The sequence below is a fragment of the Lissotriton vulgaris genome, chromosome 5 (assembly GCF_964263255.1).
Source record: "Lissotriton vulgaris chromosome 5, aLisVul1.2, whole genome shotgun sequence".
In the NCBI taxonomy this organism is placed as follows: domain Eukaryota; kingdom Metazoa; phylum Chordata; class Amphibia; order Caudata; family Salamandridae; genus Lissotriton; species Lissotriton vulgaris.
Window position 1 is genome coordinate 1,981,818,225 of NC_141693.1, and position 21,545 is coordinate 1,981,839,769.

Sequence of the window (21,545 nt, forward strand, 5' to 3'; positions counted from 1 at the left end):
GGGAAACGTGACATCTTTCTTTCTGAGAAGGATATATTCTTTCAGGGATGGGGTTACTAGTTTTGGAAATGGCATGCCCCTACCAACTTAACACATCCACTGTGGTTAGGTTACGGCATACTCTCAGCCTCCAGTAGCTGTGGCACAAGCAGCAGGCAATCACCAGAGACATGCATTTTAAGTACCAGCAGTGCCAACTGTTTTAAAGTGAAGAACACAATATAATGATATTCTGAAAGCTATTTAGAAAAATAAGGAAGATAATATTGAGCCAAAAGACAGTGAGATCATTAAAACAGGTTAATGGGAACCCAAAACATACATTTAAAGTTTTAAGACAAAAAGTAAACTTCCAAACAAAAGACACTGATCATGATTGACCAGGACCTAGTTGCGATTTCAGGCTGAGCACGATGAAGGGGAGGTTGGATACACCAAGTGGGTGACCTACTTGGTGTTTCAGGGGTTGTTTTGCAAGATCAAATAGATTTGCTTCCTCATCTGGTCCAAGGTTTTACCTTCAGACTTAGAGCAGGATTACGACATTGGGGGTCAATCCACCGGACAACCGATGCCCCAGTCAGGAGACCAACGCAATGCCTGCAATGTTCAGACCGCCGCATTACGAGTGAACCGCCGGGCCGCTGGTCCCTTGGTGGTGGCATGGGCCGCAGCAGATGGCGCCGCAGTGCAGTGCCTTCTGAACGTATATGCAATGTATGCAATGCACCATATATTGCATGGCACACAGTGCATGCACAAAAGTGATTGGAGATGGGGGCACAACATGTGCTCCCATGCACTACACCCTCTGGCTGAAATTGGTGGGGGCCCTGTTTGGGGGACTTTCCTTCCGTTTTCACCATCCTTTTCTTGACGTAGTTCCTACCTTGAAAAGGCTGCGCTAAAGGAAAGTCGTAATCCCGACGGGAGTGCCTGCCTCAGGACCACCGCCATTCACACCCGCCTTTTCCTCCGCTGCATCCAAGATCCTGGAGTTGTTGGCAGTGTAATTGCAGGATTGTGGCGGTTCGACCGCCTAACTTGTAATTGGGCAGACGTACCACTCAGGTTGCGACGGTCAGACCACCACCATGGGTACAGTGGTCTTGAGACCACTGCACTCATAATAAGGCCCTAAAACACTTTTTTCAAGTTGAAATTCTCTTTCGGGCAAGGCTGGAAGATGTAGCCGGACAGGGATCCATGAAGCCAGACACCTTTGCTGCAAGGTCCCACTGAACCAATTATCAGAGCAGCAAAAACCTCTAAGCGGGATGAACTTGTTTTTCTTGCCCACCTAGGATACAGCCATCTTTTTGGCAAGTCTCAGCTCCCACTTCCCACTTTTCTCCAACTGCTCGAAATGGTTCCTTGGATCAACCCTGCTGCCCCAAGCTCTTCAAGGCAGGCTTTAATGCACCAGGTGACTCTTCAGCCAAGGCTCCTACAGAATCTAGACCTCTGTGGTCAGTTGGGCACTCAAGCATGCCAAGCAGGCCAACTACTTGACCCTTGGTGAACTGTTCCAGTCCCTGCTTACCAGAAGGATTCAGGAGCTGGGGAGAGGAGCTGGCCTAATGGTTAGGACAGTTGACCTCAAATCTGGGGAACCGGGTTCGAGTCTTGGCAAGGATGCACAACAGCCTGTGATTCTGGGCAAATCACTTAATCTTCCCATGCATAACAAAAAATGAATGTGTCCTCCTGTAACATAACTGGTGCTCGTGTAAATCGCTCTGATACCTTCGGGTCAAGTTCTCGCTATATAAAACTCTGTAAAAAATGGAGGAGTCCGAGTCCTTGAGTGAACCCTCTACTTCCAGCAGTATTCAGGAATTAGGAGTCTTATTCGTGCAGGGTCTTTATCCTCCGGTAATGCCTTCCTCTAGCCAGGAAGGGACTGAAGAGATGGTTGTTGAGGTGCCAGGTTTATTCTGTGCGCTAGCCAGTGATTGGAGAAATGTCCTGTCCCACATGTCGCCAATGCATGCAAAGCGGTCATCAGTTAACACCCATCTGCTCTTCCCAAGCAGGCTGCTGTGCTCTGACCCAGAACTGTTCATTCAATTCCTGCTCTGGAGTGCTTAATTTTGGCTCGTTTTTGCTCAGGCTGCACAAAGGACATTTTAATAAAGTTACCTTTCCACTTAACTTATCTAAAATCTTATTTTACCATTAAATCACATATTGAAAATTAAAGAAGAAAAAGCTTTGAAGTGATTTTCTTGCATTTCTGGTAAAGATCAGAAATAAAGATAGTAATCCCACCCAGGCGTGTTCATTGATAGGTCTAGCACCGCCTATGCAATAACATAGGTTTGATTCACTATGAGAGCACTCCAACACCTATAATTTGTGTGCCCTATTTTTATATAATAGCACCCTGCCCTCTGGGCTTTTTAGGCACACTCTAGGGGAGACGTAAAACTGTATAAACTATGCTTTTACTACATGGTAAAGGCATTTTTCCTGCCATGTGTCGCTGCAGTGCATTTAAACTTCAGCCCTGCTAGAGCAAAGAGGTGGTCGTGGCAGGTATGTGTCATATACACACCACAGTTTGTATATGATGTTTCACTTTCAGGCCTGTGGTGCATTTTTGAAATCATATACAGTGATCGTAAACAATCCAATTTAGTGAAATGAGTTTACCATTACTAAACTAAGGCCAGCGTACAAGCACCGTGGCTCTGTTTTAGAGTGTCACAGTGCCCTTTTAAGGGGTCTGCGAGGGAGTCTTTCAAGCATTCTGGAGTGCCTGGGGAGTTCCATACTAGTGCATACTTGCTAGAGTACGGGAGTTTCCATGATTTCTTTATTTAATACCATACTTTGTATGTTGATTTTAAAACCTTTAATTCAATTTTTTTTAAATACTTGGGGTGGCCAAACTTATAAAGACAAACATAATTGTGGGTTCTGGCTTTCCAATAGGCAGTGTAAACAGTTTCAGCCTGATTCATGAAAAACGGGATTTGCGATTCTCAAATAGCGAAAAATTGCGATTCGCTATTGAGAAATCGCAAATCTGAATTCATGAAGATTAGAGATAAAAAAATGCGATTCGCACGCGGGCGCAAATTCCGTTTGCGATTAACGATAATCGCAGAAAAATCGCTATTTCCGCCTACCCACGTCGGGATTGCGATATCACAAATAGCGATATCGCTATTTGCGATATCGCTAATTGCGAGATCGCAAAATCGCGAGATCGGGAAAACGGGAAGTCGCATTTCGAGCACAGTGATGACATCACAATCAGGAAGCAGCCAGTTCGCACCCCCATTCACCACAGTGAGGCAGACCTCGAGTGAGCAAGTGGGAGAGCTCCTGCTATTATACTGTTGATTCCTACTCTGCAACAACATTGCTGCCATGTCTGAGGAACCTGTTCCTGGCCCCAGCAACACCACAGGGCGGAAGAGGAAGCTGAAATTTTCAGACCAGGAGCTGGAGCATTTGATCGAAGGGGTGGTGGCCAACCACGCCAAACTGTTCGGCAAAGACTCCAGGAGGGTCCCGGAGCCGGAAAAAAGGAGGATCTGGCAGGGAATAGCCTCCACCGTCAACTCCGTGGTGTGGCCGATAGGTCACTCGACGAACTTAAAAAAAGATGGTACGACCTCCGAGGTCGTGCCAAAGAGAAGGTGGCGGAGCGCCTTGGAGAGGCGTCGGGCACTGGAGGGGGAGGACCAACAGTTCCTCCAAACACAGCCTTGGAGGACCAAGTGGAAGACACCCTTGAGAGGGAGGCGTGCATTGGATTCACACATCTGGACTCATCCGGCCCCACCCAAGACACCCAAAGTAAGTGGCATGCGACTGCGACCCTGTCCCCTATGAATGTCCATGACCATATAGGCTCCCATAATGTTCCATAGTCATGCCATTGTTGCATATCAGGGAATGCCCTGAAGCATTGTGGGACATGTAGTGTGGCCACAATGTAGTAGTACCACAATGCAGCCAGACAGGTTCCAAAGTACGCAAAGCCACAGCCAGTCAGGGAATGTCACCCAGCATGCATGTAGCAACTGCACGTCTGACAGATACATGCAACTAATGATCGTCCACTTACCCTCACAGGTGGCGCTGAAAGCAGCGACAGCGAAAGGCTGCTAATAGATGAGGAAGCCCAGGAGGAGGAGGAGGTGCCACCACAAACACAGGCACCAGCCCCTGCTGCAGCAACAACACCAGCAGCCAGGTCCACCAGCAGTGTGCCCCCTGCGTCTGGCGCACCACATCCAGCCGCAGCCAGGCCCGCGACTATTGTGCCCCCTGCGTCTGGCGCACCACCTACAGCCGCAGCCAGGCCCGCGACTATTGTGCCCCCTGCGTCTGGTGCACCAACTACAGCCGCAGCCAGGCCCGCGACTAGTGTGCCTCCAGTCCCTGCCGCACCTGCAACGCCTGCTGTGACACCACCAGCAGCTGGTGCTACTACATCTGGGCCCGCGACAGCGGCAACACAGCGGCCAGCCACAGTGTCAGGCCAGCAGAGCAGGCGTGGCAGGTCTCGCCAGCACACCACTGCAGCAATCAGCGTCGAAAGACGCATGTTGCGTATCCATCAGCGCCAGGCACGGCAGCAAGGTGCCATACAGCTCCAGCTGTACAAGATTTGGCACAATGTGGCCGAAGTGGGTGACCACATGGACCGCATGACGGCGGCCATGGCAGGTGTGGGGGACCGCATGGACAACATGACTGCAGCCATGGCAGGTGTGGGGGAGGGAATGGCCCGCATGACTGCAGCCATGGAGGCCAACACTGCAGCGATGACAACTCAGCGCACCGCAGCACGCCGGCGCCACATTCAGCTTATGAGCCGGCTGGCCGCCTACAGCAGGTCCAATTATGTTGCAGCCAATGCAACTTCACAGTTGTCGCGGTGGTCCCTTGCACAGCAGCACCAATTCATCCAGTGCTGTGACGATATGACCAGGGTCCTGGAGCATCTGACCACGGCGGTGACAGCACTACACCCTCCTGCTCTACCTGCCACTGTAGGGGGTGATGATGTCAGTGAGGGGACATCCAGCATGAGCAGCCACTCTGCCTCACAAGTCCCGCCACTCAGGCGCAGCACCAGGCCCACGGCAGGTACAGGTGCCCCGCAAGAGGATGAGCCTCAGAGGCGCTTGGGTGCAACGCGCAGGAGGCGCAATTGACTACATATGACAATTACAGGCACAGGCTGACTATAAGCCTGCCCTGTCCTTTGACACAGCAGTATGCAGTGATACTGTTAGTAAAGAAGAAAGTTGAAGTGGTACCATTATTGTGATTGAAACAATTATATTTATTTTTGCAGCACACATTAGCGTTGTGTCATTATTACATTTTGCATGCATTTGTGATTTGTGGGGTGAGGGAAGAGGGTGCACTAGAAACTGTTCACTGTGATGTGGTTGCGACGTCTGTGGCCTTCAGCTGGGTTCTCCCCACGTGCATGGCGCGCATGTGCAGGTGGCCGGTTGTCCCCTTCAGATTCACTGCCAGAGATGTCGACAGGTATCCGGCGCTTGGTTGCAATGTTATGTAGTATTGCGCAGACAGCCACAATGCGGCAGCACACTGCAGGACTGTAATACATGGCCCCACCTGTCTTGTGCAGTATGTGGAACCTGCTCTTGAGCAGCCCAAATGTCCTTTCTATGCAATTCCTTGTCCGTATGTGTGCAATATTGTAGCGCCGTTGCTGGGGTGTAGCAGGGTTGAGGTATGGGGTGAGGAGGTATTCACGGAGGGCGTAGCCACTGTCACCTGAATGAGAGGAGCAGAGGGTGATTGCCTGTGCTGCGCTGCTACCTAATAGCAATGTGACATTGTCGACAAAGTGTACTTACCAAGTAGGTGTCCTTCCCCAAAGTCTCCCCTGGCCAGTCGTGTGTGGAGGCCGCTATGCCGGAATATGAAGGAGTCATGGCTACTCCCTGGGTACTGGGCCACAATGTCAGTGATGTATGTCTTAGCATTGCAGACCATCTGTATGTTGAGGGAGTGGTAGGACTTGCGATTGCGGAACATATACTCCGTGGCAGCTGGTGGGCAGATGGCGATGTGGGTACAGTCTATGCATCCGAGTACATGTGGAAAATGGGCTACATTGTAGAATTGTAGCTTGGTCAAGTCCAAATCCTGTTGGCTGGTGGAAAATGTGATGTGACGGTGTAGCTGGGTGAGCATAGCGTCAACAAAAGTCTGGAGGCAGCGTGACATGGTGGGCTGGGATATCCCCCCAGCAGCCGCTACTATCCCCTGGAAGCTCCCGGAGGCCAGGAGGTGCAGGCTACACAATACCTGCACATGTGTAGGCACCGCATTGGTACGCCTTGTTGGGTGCTGCATCAGGGGGTCAAGGTCCTGTATTAGCTGCATTATCATTTCCCCATTCAGCCTGTATTTTGCATATATCTGCTCTCTGGTTTGGCCCAGCAAGGTGACCCGCTGGCGGAAAATCCTGTCCTGGATCCTGCGTCTCCTCCGTGCTGCTCGCTGTAGCCTTCGACGCCTGACGACCATGTACATTCCTGGCATTGTGGAACTCCTAATGCTGCTGCTGATTGTCCTTATGTGCGATTGGTCAGGCCTGAACCTCTTACTGATTGGCCAACGGTTTTTTAAAGGGAAATTTTTGATGGCTTTTATGGTTACCACCTGCTTTGAGTTGTCCTTAATTTGCGCCGCGCAAACTGCGATTTTTGGGTTTTTCGCTATTTGCGATTTTTCATGAATGCCGATTGCGATAGTATTGCGAATTCGCAATTTATTTAGCAGAATCCGTGGATTGTCGCATTTTCCGATTTGCTAATGCTCTCATACCGGGATTCTGCGATTTTAATTGCGAATTCGCAATTATGGGTTTGCGAATTCGCTATTTTCATGTTGAATCCCGATTACGGATATTGCGCCCGCAATTGCATTTTCGCAGCGATTGCGGGCGCAATTTAGCTTCATGAATCAGGTGGTTTGTGATTTAAAAAGTATCCTAATATTTTTAAAGTTAAAGGCTTAATAGTATGCCATGAGGTCTTGACTAGCTATCCCCCCTCAGTTTTTCTTTTGACATAGCTTTTTCCATGTTATCCTAACACCCTTGGAGGCCCAGATGAAGGTGTTTATTTTGCTCTGAATCTTTCTTAGCTTCTGTGATTTAAATTCCAGAGGGATAGCATTAAAAAGAAACGTAAGCTTTGGCAAAATAGCCATTTTAATGGCATTCGCTCACCCTATAAACGTGAGAGATAAACAGTTCCATGCCTTTAGTAGCTTCCTCATCTCCTTAACTTTTATCACCAGATTCGCTTGGGCTATTTCGTCATGGTAATTAAAAATTTCTATTCCCAAGTATTTGACTTTGCTATTTGTATTTTAATACTGGTGTTGTGATGTTCCAGTGTAGCACCTCGGTCTTCTGGTGATTAATTTGATACCCAGATACACTTCCAAAGTCAGCTAGAATGGCCGTTATACTATTAATAGAGTCGTTGAGGTTGCTTGTATATATCATTAGATCGTCCGCGTATAACGCAACTTTCAAGTCCCATCGATTAAAACTAAAGGGAGTAATATCATGGGAACTCCTTATCTTCTCAGCCAAGGGTTCTATATATAAATTAAAAAGGTGAGGAGAGAGTGGGCATCCCTGCCTGGTGCCTTTTTTAATCTGGAAACATTTTGATAATCTGCTGTTAATAAGTATTCTTGCCACAGGATGTGAGTAGATGTTTATACGGCTCTTAAAAAGTTATTCCCTAGACCAAAGTAAAGAATGACTTCTTGTAAAAAAGACCAATTCACACGGTCAAATTATTATTTTCAGCTGTGTTTTTATTTGGAACCATCAACATTTCGATAAGAGCCATTTTACATAGCAGTGACGATGGAATACTTAAGCTTAGATTAGATCAAAACTGTTGTTGTTTGAGTTGCTCCAGTTGTGAGGTTGTAGCTCTTAGGTTTGTGGGTCATTTTCCTTCCCTTCTCCGCACAGAAGCAACCTCTTCTCTGGGTGGTGTTTGACATATGTCAAGTAGGAAATTTGTTATGTATGTAGCAGTGACAGCCAATAAGTCAAGTCAAGTCAAAAATTTATATAGCGCGTTACATACCCGGAGGGTCTCAAGGCGCTTGAAGAAGGGTGGGGAGTTACTTGTTGAATATCCAAGTTTTAGGTTGCTTTCTGAATGCTAGGTGGTTCTGAGTGAGACGAAGGTGAGTGGGGAGTGAGTTCCAGGTTTTAGCTGCGAGGTAGGAGAAGGATCTACCTCCCATGGTGGTTTTATTGATGCGAGGTACGGTAGCAAGCGCTTGGTGGGAGGATCGTAGTTGGCAGGAGGGGGTGTAGAAGGAAAGTCGTGTGTTGAGGCATTCGGGTCCAAGTTTGTAAAGTGCTTTGTGTGCGTGGGTTAGGAGGCGGAAAGTAATCCTCTTATTAAGGGGATTCAGTGGAGGTTTTTCAGGTGATTAGAGATGTGGTCTTTACGTGGGATGTCTAGTATGAGTCTGGCTGATGCGTTCTGGATGCGTTGGAGTTTTTTCTGGAGTTTTGCAGTGATACCGGCGTATAGGGTGTTTCCGTAGTCCAGGAGGCTGGTGACCAGTGCATGGGTGACCGTTTTTCTGGTTTCGGTGGGGATCCAGCGAAATGTTTTTTTGAGCATGCGAAGAATGTTGAAGCAAGATGATGAAACGGTGTTGACTTGTCTGTTCATCGAGAGTGAGGAGTCCAGGATGACGCCCAGGTTCCGTGTGTGGTCCGTCGGGATGGGTGCTTTTCCAAGGGCCTCTGGCCACCAAGAGTCATCTCAGGCGGAGGGGGAGGTACCTAAGATAAGGACTTCTGTTTTGTCTGAGTTAAGTTTCAGACGGCTGTGCTTCATCCACTCGGCTACATCTTTCATTCCTTCATGTAGGTTGGTTTTGGCGGTGTTAGGGTCTTTGGTGAGTGATAGGATCAGTTGAGTGTCATCAGTGTAGGAGATGATGTTGAGGTTGTGTTGGCGTGCGATGGCCGCGAGGGGGCTCATGTATACGTTGAAGAGGGTGGGACTGAGTGAGGACCCTTGTGGTACGCCGCAGATGACTTCAGTGGCCTCTGAGTGGAATGGTGGGAGGCGGACTCTCTGGGTTCTTCCGGTGATGAACGAGGTGATCCATTCCAGTGCTATTCCTTGGATTCCGATGTTTCTGAGGCGCTGTAGAAGGGTGCTATGGCAGACTGTGTCGAAGGCTGCGGAGAGGTCGAGGAGGATGAGGGCGACTGTGTCTCCATTGTCCAGTAGAGTTCGAATGTCGTCTGTTGCTGCGATGAGTGCGGTCTTAGTGCTGTGTTTGGCTCGGAAGCCGGACTGTGAGGAGTCGAGGGATTTTTTGGTTTCGAGGAAGGCGGCGAGCTGGTTTTTGACAGCTTTCTCGATGACTTTGGCCGGGAATGGGAGGAGCGAGATGGGGCGGTAGTTTTTGAGTTCGGTGGGGTCAGCTGTGGGTTTTTTCAGAAGGGCGCTGAGTTCGGCGTGTTTCCAGCTTTCTGGGAAGGTGCCGGATTTGAGAGAGCAGTTGATGACGTCTTGGAGGTGTGGTGCTATGATGGAGTCTGCTTTGTTGAAGATGTGGTGAGGGCAAGGGTCTGAGGGGGATCCTGAATGGATGGAGTTCATCAGGCCACTCCTTCCTCTGGCCAGCACAGGAAGGACACCGGAAACATCCAGGCTCCCCTGTGCCAATCACAATGCTGCAATGCAGTGTTGTGATTGGTCTGAGCGCCGTGGTTCAGCGCTCTGACGGGAAATGGGGTCCTGGGCATGTTCCCCACCCAGGCTGTAATTGAGCCTGGGTGTAGAGCATGCTGTGTTCTCATGATTGTTTGGCCGCCCGAGATGGCCGGCCGACCAATCATTCATGCACACAGAAGAGTGGAGAAGTGTGGCTCAATGAGCGGCAGACCCTGTTGCAGAGGTCTGGCCCAGGACCAGGGTTCTATACCAGCCTCGGCGGGTCTTGCCTCAATTTCCTCGGACCTGATAATTCTCGCCTCAGTGCCCATTCTAATCATGGGTCCCACTCTGCAACTCTGGGCAATAGCTTGCTTAATCTACACAACGGCCCCAACAGCGCTGGGATGCCTGGCTTCACCTAGGGGTGCCCAGGAGTGGACTTTTCACAGGGAAAAAGCCAGGAAGGGTTCCACAGCGGTATACGGACAGCGCCGGGACACTTCCGTTGGAGGTAGCTGTGCGCTTTACAAATGCTGTCATTTACATTTACATTTACATATTGAGTGAAAACCACTCCTCCCCTTCACTGCACCCTCAGCAGAGCAGCCCTGCCACGCTTTCCAAAACTGCCGCACCTGCAACAAGCAAAAATAAAATGATAATAACATTGAGTTATTATGATTAAACTTTTTCTTACACTGCTGACTAGCAGTGGGGCGACGCTCCTCCACCTTAACGGAAGAGCCGCCACTGGTATGTAGTTGCTTTTTACTTATCTTGTTGTCTACTGGAGCATTTTGTCTTGACTGATCATCATCTATATTTGGTCTTGCACTCTTTCTTTCAATTTTCTTTAAACTTACATATGTCAGCACTCAATGACATGCAAAGACCCAATGTGTCACTTATCTGTGGCTTGCTAATGTCCTTCCAGTTTATTAAAAAAAACACACTACATGACATTGAGCCGCTGTCAAATACATCCCTCAATGTACTCTTCCTGAAATAAAAAAAAAAATGTATTTCTGGATTCCTATCACCAACTACAACTCGGCTCTTGGCTGTGCCCTACCATGGGGGAACAGAGCATTCCACTGCATTACCGTAGGCTTACTTCGATGTGATGTCTCAGCAGTTCGGGTAAGCTGCCCCAATACACCTAATGGCTTTCCATGGCTTTCCATAGAAGCTGTTTCTGTGTCACCTCCAGTCATGGCCTTTTATAGTATCATTGGTGCATTTGTAATTTGTATGAGACAAGCACACTCAATGAAAAGTTGAGTCCAGAAGCGTGGGTAATCCTCAAATTGACTTTAGGATTTAGCAGACCATGCTTGAATGAGGTTCCTTGTCCTGTAGCTTTTTCCACAATATGCTTTTTTTCTAATTAGAAAGTGAATCATCAAAATAATTACAATTCTTTAACCCCTTGTGAGCTCGTGACGGAACCGTTCCGTCACGAGCCTCGGGTGGGCTGTGCTGGTGACGGAACGGTTCCGTCACGGCCCGCTCGCCGCCCCTGCGCGGCGCGAATTCCGCGTCTGCGCTGGACATTCTATTGGGTGGGCGGGGCCGTGATGGAACCGTTCCGCCACAAGCACAGCCCACCTGAGGCTCGTGACGGAGCGGTTCCGTCACGAGCACGGGAGCGCCGCGCCGCCCCCCCCCTCCCTCTTAGCACTGTGGTGGAATAGCCGCCGCAGTGAAGGGGTTAAGAGGAGAAAGGATAGGCATCATTAATTACCTAGATTATTCAACAACTATTGGCTAGTATTTGAGCTGTCCCCATCGTTTATCAAATCTCTTCTGTAGTCCATTCCATTTACGATTTATTTCTTCTAGTGTTATAATGTATTTCAATTTCATGATTCACTCTACCATTTCATACACTTCCCCTTTTCTGTGCTATTAAAGAGCCAAAATATAAGGCCATGTCATACCCTTTGTGTCCCTTATCATGGCATCCCGGAATCTGCCCAACATTGCCGTGCTCTGGATCTTAACTATTTTCCATTTTCTCCTCTCACCTATTAAAATTTGAATCACAGAACGGTATGATTCTGATACAATACCAAACCACTGTTTCCAGGTTCCAATCTCAGTGTGACTTCCTGTGCATGCTTATGGGACTGTGTATAGTTACTTATTCCAAATGGAGAAACACTGAAAAGAGGTCAGACATAAATAGAACATGTATTTCACCACTAATACTCTCCCATTCCTCATCACTGAACTGGGAGCAGAAATCCAAATCATAAACCAATTTTAGGTTAACATATTTTGATAGTTCAGGTTTAAAAAATTCCTATAGACTCTAAAGATGTGGCCTTTTTGAGCAGATGGCAGAAAGTCTCACTGAAAATTTCCAGTTATTTCCATCCCTCATTCTCTACTTAATTGCGAGTATTTATATAAAAACAACCACAGAATTGAAGGTTAATATTTTATTTAATCTCTAATAATGTCAAAATCCCGTTTTGATCCAAAACCTGCTTCGTTTTCCACAGCAATGTTTTGCCCACTCACACATTGGGCCTAATTCACAAAGATAACTTACACTTCAGAGTAAATTTACACTTTGGAGTAAATTTACTACTTTTGGTATTCACAAATGGCAAGTGTAAACTTACTGCAAAAGTATGTTACATGTCTCCACCCCCAGAGTAATGCAATTGGTATACTCTTCAGTGGGTGGATGACATCCCTCCCTAAACACCTCCCTGCCCATCCCTAAACCCTCCTTACTCCTGCCTAATCCCAACCCCTTTTGTAGTAAGCCCCTTTTCCCACCCACTCCTCCAGTTCTATCCACATGTGCATCTAGAACCTACTTTTAGGTGTGCGGAGACTTCACAGTCTGTGTTAAGTTCTCCACACCCATAAGTATAGGCAACGCAGAGTCATACTACTCCGCACGTAGTTTGTGAATTGCAATTTGTAGTATGTTTTGTAGTACTACAAAACGTACTAAAAGTGCAGTTTGTGAATCCGGCCATTGTAGCTAACAATTCTGCAGTGAGAGCTGGTTTGTTCCACAGTGGCAAGCATTCCTTCTGCTTTTCTATTTTGCCTTTCTTATCTAAAGTAAATGCTCATGACACGGATCCCTAAAAGTGCGAAACTTAACAGTGTAGTATCTTTTTGGACATGCCCAGCCTTGCATTCTATACTTCCCTGTCGTTACTATTGTAGGGGCTGTGTTAAATTGCATATTGACTACCAGGGCAATAACTATTTGTGAAATCTGGGCCAAAGCCACCAAATAAAATAATTCTGTGTCAGGCAGGGACAATCAATGCATCTCCAGAGTCAGAAACATTTTTTTCTGGCTCATTTAGAAGCCGCTATGGATGATGTAACTGTCCCATTTATTACATCAACAGATCAGTTTGGGAAACATTTCAGCGCAGATATTTGGGAATACCCCGAGGCATGTTTCACTCCCAATGAGAAACAACTGTGTCATTTATTCCAGTCCAGAAAGGGTCACATAGGGTGAGTACTTTTTAAAATGTTGGCATCTATATGAATGAGAACATATATGGGTTAAGAAGGAGGTGTTTGCCAAACTGGCCTGCTGAGTAAAATATATTCCCTGGACCTGGAATGAAGACCAGAGAGCAAAGGCGACGGTGGGTGAATGCAACGTGGAGAAAGAAAAGAAGGTTGAAGGCCAATTAAAGCTGCTGACCCACGGACACAAGGCAGGACCCACCTACATTAACCACAGCCTGAATTTCCACCAATCATGGGGAACTACACTTCACCACCCTTTCTCTTGCCCATACTCCCCTCATCTACTGAAGCAAAAGTGGAGGACGCTCCTTCTCCCACATTGCAGCAAAGACCTGGAACAGCCTCCCACGCACCTCGGGACCATCACCTCACTTCCAGAATTCCAAATGTCCCTCAAAACCTTGCTCCGGGGTCTGCAAGCGCCTAGATACCCTATCGGGTGAATAGCTGCGCATTATAAATCCTGATTGTATTGTATATTGGATTTATATAGCGCTTATCACCCAGGAGTCTCTAAGCACTTGCCTGGGAACCTGTCCTGGCTTTTCCCTGTGAGATAGCCCCTACAGGGCATCCCCAAGGTGAAAGCCAGGCATCCCCGATTAAGCAAGCTTAATGCCCAGAGTTGCAGAGTGTGAACCCATGATTAGGTCAGACACCAAAGCGAGAATTATCGAGTCCGTGGACATTTGAGCTCAAGACACTGCCGCGTCGGGAATTGAACCCTGGTCCCGGGTCTGACCTCTGCTTCAGGGTCTGCCGCTCTAACCAGTGAGCCTCACTTCTCCACAGATGATTGATGGACACAGAGGGAGAGGTAAAAGTGTCAACAAAGATACAGCATTTCCTTCAAAAAATGTAGGAATTTTAGAAGACCCTATTGGGGAAATTACTCCCATACTGCTTTTATCTACTGATGAATACCATTACAGGCATGGCCGTCACAGACAGGAAAAATACAGAAATATCGCCCCACGCATTGAAGAAAGAACCAGTGCATCAGGGACATTTATTTTTGTTGTTCAAAATCAAAACACTTCTTTGAAATACAAAGACAATAGTGAGAAATAAAATGGCGGCCCAATGGACACTGCGTCTTCACCGAAGGCACTTAATCCTTGTCAGAAGCAAGACAGGACCTCCTACTCCTTCTGTGCTACACACACCTTCTACCATACAGTTCTGGGCAAACTACTTGCTTACATAGTCATGAGCTCATGGAACAATCAGGGTATGGAGATATTTCACTAAGCACAATGGCAGAACTACCGGCTTTGTCAGTGTATGTTAAATTCAGCATTTGAAACAGACAGCATTAACTATACAAAACTATCCTTTTAGCTCAAGAAATTCTGCCAGACGGGAGCCCCGCAGCAGCAGAGGGGAGTGACAGCAGAATTAGGTAAGCAGATGAAAAGCAGAAGGGAGGAATGCAGTTATTTAGGGGTGAACGCCTTTTTTGAAGGTCAGGCAGACATAAAACTGAACATGGAGGCGGCCTTCCTCTCCCACTGGATATGAAACCTGCTGCCAGCTTAAGTAAGTTAAAGGTTGTTAGCAGTTATATATTACTGGCAACATATTTTATTCTAGGCAGCTCAAAAAAGCCCATAAAGTTTGCAATTAAAATGCTCAACTGTTGCTTTTTTGGAAATTAAAACAACACAGAATATCCCAACTGCAGCTTGTGTTACCTGCCTATGGCTCGTGCACAGTTTTTTTGCACCAGTTTAAACAGGTTTGTTTTCCATAAAAATCAGCTGTTAATGGGTCTCCAGGGGCCTTTGAAAATAAAAAGATCTGCAATAAAAAAAACATAACAGTCAGAGCAGGCTGAAGTTGGAAGGCTCTCTTCCAAACACATGATGGGCCCTCATTTTACAAACTGTGTGCACAGAAAACATTTACCGTTTTCACTGTAGGCTGAAAGCATCAACGTGATGTAAAATACAACTGCTTGCTACCAATTGTAAAGTGTCTTTGATGGTGTATTTCTTATGCTATGTGCTATATATGATGTTTCATTCACTGTACTGCTGCATTGGAATGATGTAACGTGCTGTGATTTACATGAAAATGATAAACAAAAAAGTTTTTTAAAAATACAATATCAGAAAACTGATAAATGCACGAGTATAATTAGTCAGAATCATATGCTATCTCCTAACCGGAAAAGGAAACGCATGTGCGTCATTTCCACACGTTTTCAGTACTGTACGAAAAATCGGAAGACAGTGCCAAGGCAAAATGGCTTTCATTCTCAAAGAAAGTCAACATTTATGTCCATAGGTTTATTTCAACTTTTTGAGCAAAATCCTGACTTTCGGGGCGTGGCTTGGCGGGCGAAGATGGCGGTCGCAGCCTTGTAGAGCTCCCGCCGGCCCGGACTGAATCCGATCATTTATCCTGACCCCCGAGCCCACTGTTGGTGCCCAGTGACTAAATTCGATCCAGTAGGGTCTCCAGTCTGCGTTGGTGTGTCGATCCTGCGATTCCTCCCTTCCTGTGACCGAGGGGAGACGGCGGCAGAGTGCGGCCTGGTGGCTGGCCGGAGACCGGGGTCCTCGAGTTTCGCGACGCCTGGTGGCACTGTGACCTGGCGGGTGCGGGTGGCATCTGCCACGCCGTCCTTGGATTATCTCGTTGGCTGCGATCGCCTGGAGTCTGGGGCGAAGCCAGCGACTCCTACCCGTCGGCTCATCCCCTGCAACGACCGGCGAGTGGTGGCAGTGAGGCGGGACCCGGCGACGGTCGGGTGGCCGGACTTCTTGTGCCCGGGGGAGATCGGGGCTGGACTGGTGATCGGCTGGGCCGGCTGCTCCGCGTCCCCTGACCTAGCCCGCAAGTTGCGGCGCCCCTTGGACTACAGATCTGCTGATTCATCCTGATACCCTGGACGGCTGCTGGTGGGGCCGAGTGTGGGTACGGCCGACCTACTGGGGTGAAGCCGGGGCCTCGATTTCCGCGACATCCGATTGCGGAGTCCCTTCCTGGGACCTCATCTGGGCCGCCCCGAGTCAGCCACTGGGACGGTGCCCGGGAGCGGGAGTGGCCTTGGCCAGCGATCGCCATGACCAGAGACAGAGGAGGAGGCCCGCCCAAGCATGGACCCATCGATAAATTCACCGGGCCGAGTGGTGGCGCTGGGGCGACCGGTGGCAGCGGCGGCCCCGGACCAGACAATACAGCTATCCTGGCGGCCATCACCCAGTCTCGGGACATGCTTGATGCCAAGATAGGAGCGGTTGGGGCGGATGTCACACTCCTACGCCAGGATCTTCGTAATGCAGTGGAGCGGATCGCCGGGGCCGAGACCCGCATCACGGAGACCGAGGCGGACGTTAGTGGCCTAAAGAAGCGCCTAGCGGAGGTTGAAAGCGTCCAGAGGACACTGGCGGCCCGCGTGGAGGATGCAGAAGGGCGTGCGCGGCGCAACAACCTCCGCTTCATCGGTTTTCCGGAGCGGTGCGAAAAAGACAGCATGGAGAGGTTCCTGACCGAGTGGCTGGAGGGCTGGCTCCCTGAAGGGGCGCTTTCTAAATGCTTTGTGATCGAGAGGGCCCATAGGGCTCTGGCCCAGCGGCCGCCGGAGGGTGAGCGCCCGCGGCCGGTTATAGCCCGCCTGCTGAACTATCATGACCGGGACGTTATCCTGCGGGAGGCGAGGAACAAGGGCTCCCTCGCCTTCGAAAATCATACCATCATGATTTTCCCGGACTACACGAAAATGGTGCAACAGCAACGGCAATCCTTTATGGACGCTAAGGCTAAGCTCCGGGGCCTCAAGATCCAGTACTCGCTCCTGTATCCAGCTCGTCTGCGGGTGATCTATCAATCCCGTACCCATTTCTTTGACTCGCCCGAGGAGGTATTTCGCTGGACGGATGAGGCGGTACGACTCCGGCCCCACGCGCAGCCGGGCCTGGATCCGGGCAGGTCTCCGGGATCGTCGCCGGAGCGGACACATCGCCAGCCCAGGAAGGGCCGACACCGGCGGTCTCGCTCCAAGAAAAGGTCGGCGTCTGCCTGTGCGTCGCAATCGGGCGGCACTAGGGACTCTGAACACTCCGAAGCGGGCAGCTGAACACTGTTGGGCCTACACTTATTCTGTATGCTGCGAATGGACTTGCTCTGCTTTGGCTGGTGAGACTGTTTTATTTTGTTCTTGAGGTGCCGGCCGGCTCCCATGTGGAGACTCCAGCTATGGACATGGGACACTGTGTGGCTCGGAGGGTACTGTATACGGGCCTCAGACCCTCACGGATGTGAGTGTTGGTTGGGGGGTGGTGAGTGTGTGTTTTGGTGGGGTTTTGGGGATCCATTGGTATGGCGTGCCTTGAGTCCTCTGTTCTGGACTCGGGTCTCTCCATGCCGCGACAGGTACTTCACTGTTTTCTGAGGTATTGGGGTGGTGGGTGCGGGGCGTGGGGGGATGTTTTGGTGTTGCGCTTGTTGTTGGGGGGGCTCTGGGTTGGGACGGGGGTGTTGCATTGGTGGGCTGGGGGGGTGGATCCACACATGTCGGGGGCTGGGTTTTCTGTTTATCTGCGGATAGCACCTGGGTGGGAGGGTGGGCCGGACTTTGGACTGTATGTCGATAATGGCTAATGCTGCGAACGTGCCTCCTCTGAAGACCCTGCGGGTGGTGACATGGAATGTGCGGGGTGTCCTGGATAAGATTAAGCGTGGGGCGGTGTTGCGGTGGGGGAAACGGGAGATGGTGGATGTCCTTCTGCTTCAGGAAACACACATGTTGGGCTCCAAGGCCCTTAGCCTCCAGAGATTCGGCTACCACCAGGTCTATCATGCTGGCTTTACGAGGGGCTCACGGGGGGTGGCCATACTGATTCACCGTAGGGTGGCCTATGTCCACGAGAAGCAATGGATTGACCCCCAGGGCAGATTTGTCTTCGTTAAGGGCCTGCTGGGTGCCGAGCCGGTGGTTTTTGGAAGTGTTTACGCCCCTCCCCCCCTGCAATGGGCACTGTCTGAGCGGCTGTTTGCGTTGTGGGACGAGATCCCTGAGGTCTTGACTGTGGTAGGGGGTGATTGGAATGAAGTCATGGATGTGGGCCTGGATCGCCGGCGGCGAGCGCCTGTGGTGTCTGACCCCCTCCCCGCGGCTGCCCCCACCCGGTTGAGTGCGACGGTGCGCAGTCTGGGCTGGGTAGATGTGTGGCGACATTTTCATCCTGCGGTACAGGCCTTCACGTATGTATCGGCGGTGCATGAGTCTTTCTCGAGGCTCGACTACTTGTTTGTACCAGGGGCCTGCCTGAGTCGTGTTCGGGATGCCACGATACTCCCCAGGGGCCTTTCAGATCACTCCCCCGTCCTGGCCACTCTGACCCTCCCCGTTAAACGACAGCCGTTTCGCTGGCGCATGTCAGCCTGGCAGCTGCAGCGGCCGGACTATGTGGCGCACCTTCGGGAGGCAATTGACCATTTCTGGCGCGAGAACCTGGTGGGGGGCGCCGACGCGGTTGTGGTTTGGGAGGCGCTGAAGCCCACGATCCGGGGCATTGATATAGCTTGGTGTGCAGCCGCTCGACGGGAACACCGAGAGGCCATTGTGGCAGCCGCGGCCCGTGTGGAGGAATTGGAGCAGCGTAGCAGACTTGGGGGTGAGGAGGGCGTAGTGCGCCGGCTCTTGCAGGCCCAGCAGACTTACTCCTCTGTTCTTTATGAGGAGGCCCGACTAGCGTGGCTCGCCACGCGTAGTAGGGTGTACCAGTGGGGCGATAAGTCCTGCACCATGCTGCATAGACTGTGCCAAGCGACTTTCCAGCCCCTGGAGCTGCCCGGCCTCACGGCAGAGGATGGCTCAGTCATGACCGATCCGGACCAACTGGCGGCCAGCTTTGCCCGCTACTACGAGACACAATACGCTCCCCGAGAACCACTGGGAGAGAGCGATATTGCCTCGTACCTGGACGACTTACTCCCTCAAGCAGTCCCGGAGGAGACTAGAACGGCCTTAGAGGCCCCGCTTACGTCTGAGGAACTGGGGGAAGCCCTTGGCCAGCTGAATACCGGGAAAGCACCCGGCCCAAGTGGCTATCCTGCCGAATTCTATAAAAAATTCCACGTCCAGCTGGGACCCCACTTCCGTAATGCGCTGGAGGCAGCGCGGTCTGGAGGCGAACTACCTCCTGATTGGCGCCACGCCGAAATAGTGGTCTTCTTGAAGCCTGGTAGGGCGCCTGACCGCCATGACTCCTACAGGCCTATCTCCCTCCTCAACATCGAGGCCAAGGTCTTGGCGAAAGCTCTAGCGAACCGCCTTCTGCCCCACATAATCGACCTGGTCCACCCCGACCAGGCCGGGTTCATGCCGCACAGAGCCACCCGACATAATATCCGGCGGGCGCAGGCAGCGGTCGACGCCATGAGCGCTGGAGATGAACAGGCCGCACTTCTCCTGGCGGACATGGACCGAGCCTTTGACTCGGTGAGCTGGGTGTATCTCTTCACCTTGTTGGCCCGTCTGAACCTCGGACCAGTCTTTCTCTCCTATGTCCGTCTCCTTTATACCAATGTCACGGCGTCGGTCCGAGTGGCTGGCGCGGTCTCCGGTCGCTTCCCAATCGGCCGCGGTACCCGCCAGGGTTGCCCGTTGTCCCCGTACCTATTTGCCCTGGCCATGGAGCCCCTCGCGTCGCGGGTGCGACTGGACGCCCAGGTGCGAGGTTTTGTATGGAGCGATACACTCACGGATAGAATTGCACTCTACGCGGACGATGTCCTCCTGTTCCTTACGGACCTGCGGCGCTCTGGCCCTCGAATCATGGAGATCATGAAGGGGTTTGGCGAAGTCTCTGGGCTTACCCTCAACCCTTCTAAGTCGACCCTATGGGTTCTATGTGGTGGAGCGGTTGCCGATGGCTGGGCGGCTGACCTACGTGTGGCGACGGACGGCCTGAAGTACTTGGGTGTTTTCCTCTCGACTTCGCGGGCCGCGGCCTGGTCTCGTAGTGTACTGCCGGTGTGGGAACGGGTCCAGGCGGATATTAAAACGTGGTCCAGGATGCCCCTTACGATTTTTGGGAGGTCGGCCATCTTTAAGATGGTGGCATTGCCGAGGCTGTTGTACCAACTCCAACATTTCCCGCACCCTATTGGCATGGAATGGTTCCGCCAGGTGAACTCCGTGCTGGGCCGCTTCCTGTGGGAGGGTGGAGCAGCCAGGGTGGCCCTGAAGACGTGTTTCTTATCCACCTACTGCGGTGGCCTGGCCACGTCCGATCTCCTCTCCTACTACCAAGCTTCGCATCTACTTGTCCTTAACGACTGGTGGTACGGGGACAGGAGTGATCCGGCGTATGCTCTGGAAAGGCATCTTATGGGGGCACGTACGCTCCACACCATTCTCTACTCGGCACGTATACGCCGAGGGTTGCCCTCGGTAACGAGGGTGGTCTTTGCAGTTTGGCGGCAGTCATTGCGTCGCATGGGATGGTGGGGCAAATTAACGGCGGAAACGCCGCTGTGGCATAACGGTCTGCTCCCGGAACTGGCGGCCCTGGCTGGGTTCGAGGGTTGGGAGACTATCGGAATAACGCAACTGGGCCACGTCATGTCTGGCGCGACTCTCAAATCCTTTGCAGACCTCCAAGTGGACTTTCAGATGCATCCGACCCAGTTCTTCCGCTACTTGCAGCTGCGCCATGCCCTCGCCCCTAGCATAGCTGGCCTCGACTCCCTCCCGGAGTTTAGTCCGATCGAGGCAAAAGTCTTTATGGGTGACTTGGGGGACAAAAAGGTCTCTAGGATCTATCAGACCCTTGTTATCCATTGCTCGTCTACTCTCAGCTCCCTCCGGGAAACTTGGGAGGTGGACGTAGGCACCCTGGATGAGGACGACTGGAGAGAGGCCCTGGAGTCCCCGCGTGGCGCCGCTATCGCGGTTCGGCTCCGCCTCATACAATTCAAGTATCTGCACCGGGCCTATTACACGCGTGAACGACTGTGGAAGGCTGGTTTGATTGCGTCGCCGGAGTGCTTGCGGTGTGGAGAAGTGCCTGGCACCTTGTTGCATACAGTGTGGTCGTGTGGTCGAGTGGCTGGCTTCTGGAGGGGCGTATGGAATTGTCTGGCTGAGGTCCTGGGCTGGGACCTCCCCCGTACCCACCGGCTAGGCCTACTACACATCATGGAAGGGGTTGGGGGCAATGTTTATAAGCGTCATCTGCTATTGCTGGGCCTGGTGGTTGCTAAGCGAGACTTGGCTCGGGCCTGGAAATCTGCGAGGGCCCCCCCCCTGTCGGCATGGAAGGCGGGGCTGGACTACTGTATGGGTCTTGA